At 37.3% G+C, this 1,718-nt stretch overlaps 1 protein-coding gene across 1 annotated transcript in view; it reads right to left on the bottom strand.

Annotated features, from left to right (window-relative positions):
* IL1RAPL2 (interleukin 1 receptor accessory protein like 2) overlaps nucleotides 1-1,718 on the bottom strand; it is a gene marked incomplete at its 5' end in the record, with an annotated part of 47,968 nt that overhangs the window by 13,338 nt on the left and 32,912 nt on the right. The window lies entirely within an intron of this gene.

The raw sequence follows: 1,718 nt of genomic DNA, 5'->3' as shown, positions 1-1,718 counted from the left end.
TGACAGAAATATAAGGATAAATGAAATACAGTCCTTGACCTCATGGAGGTTACAATCTTGCTGGCTAGATAAGATATAAATAGATGGGAAAATATATAAAATAATGAAAGAGTGTAAAGTATCATAGGAGTAAAAAATGTATAGGCCAACAATTGACTATGTATGGTGAACTCTACGGCTGGAGAAATTATTATGGACTTTTCACAGATGCAGGGGGAGAAGACTAACTAGAATTTGTAAAGATATAAAAGACTAACATGAACAAAAGCATTACAGGGACACACAATGTATATCAAAGGCACAGTTTGGGTAGAGTTAAAGGTATAAGTAGGGGTAATGATAAGAGACAAGTTTAGGAGAGCAGGCCCGGCTAGCATCAGACTACAGTAGTGTTTAACTAAGGGCTATTGATTTTATCCTTTAGGAAATGGTGAACAATTTAAGGTTGAATGTGGGAGTGACATGATTAAGGATTTGTACCTATTAGTGGAAATAGATGGATGAGAGGACAAATGGGGAGGTAGAGAGTAAACAACATTGTAGTAATGAGGTGATTGGGGCTATACTAGAATGGCAGAGCTGAGAATGGAAAAGATCAATGGACACTGGATTTGGGAGCAAGATACAGAAGAATAAATATGACTCAGGGGTATCAGCAGTTTCCTTGAGGTTCAGTCAGTGTAGAAGTGGTATCTCAAGTCATGACGATGAAGAGCATTACAGAAAGAAAGAGGAGTGGAAGATCATGAGAAGGAGTTTGGGGAATTATTACATTTGTGGTACAGGGAATTAATGGAACAATAAATATTGTCTTTGTTCCTTCCTATACACATGTAAGTGTGCATATTCATGTGCACACAGAAACAGACATACATGGATTCTGAAAAAAAGAGATAAACAACCAAAACACAAGTGTTTCCAATTGTCTCCTGTCAGTTTAGTGGTCTTGGTGGACTGCTGATAATCTGAATAAATGTTACTGAGGAATAGCATGATCTAGCAGATTGAGAACCAGAGTCAAACAGATCTCGGTTCTAATCCCACCTCTACCATTTGCTAGCTATCTGATCTTGGATTTCTTTTTATTTTTTAATGTTTATTTATTTGAGAGAGAGAGAGAGAGAAAGAGAGGGAGAGGGAGCAGGGGAGGGGCAGAAAGAGAGGGAGACACAGAATCTGAAGCAGGTTCCAGGCTCTGTCAGCACAGAGCCTGACGCGGGGCTTGAACTCACAAACTGTGAGATCATGACCTGAGCTGTAGTCGAATGCTTAACCAATTGAGCCACCCAGGTGCCCCTGATCTTGGGTTTTTAAATTTATTTTCTCATCTGTAAGATGAGGATAATAATACATGCTCAGTTTCCACATAGGGTTATTGTAAAGATTAAATGAAATTANTTTCCCCTCAATGGCATTTTAAGCTCTTTGAGGGCAGGGATCATATTTTTGGCTTTTCTGTATTCCCTTTACAGTTTAGCCTGTATAGCAATCTGAGTATTAACAGGAACTAAATATATATTTTTACTTGAACCTGAATTTATTCTAAAAGCTCAAATATAGCTTTCAATATGCAGCATAATATAAAAGTAGCATTCAAGCCTACATAGTCCAGAACCTCTTTGAAATAATTTAAATACACAGTGAAAGTGCTATACCCAATGACCTCACATTTCATTTTTTATGTGACTTTTTCTATTAATCTGGAAATAAGTATCAAG

This window comes from Crocuta crocuta, unplaced genomic scaffold (genome assembly GCF_008692635.1).
Source record: "Crocuta crocuta isolate KB4526 unplaced genomic scaffold, BGI_CrCroc_1.0 scaffold2350, whole genome shotgun sequence".
Lineage (NCBI taxonomy): Eukaryota > Metazoa > Chordata > Mammalia > Carnivora > Hyaenidae > Crocuta > Crocuta crocuta.
The sequence above is the reverse complement of the archived record's forward strand: the minus strand, read 5'-3'. Positions and strand labels throughout refer to the sequence as shown.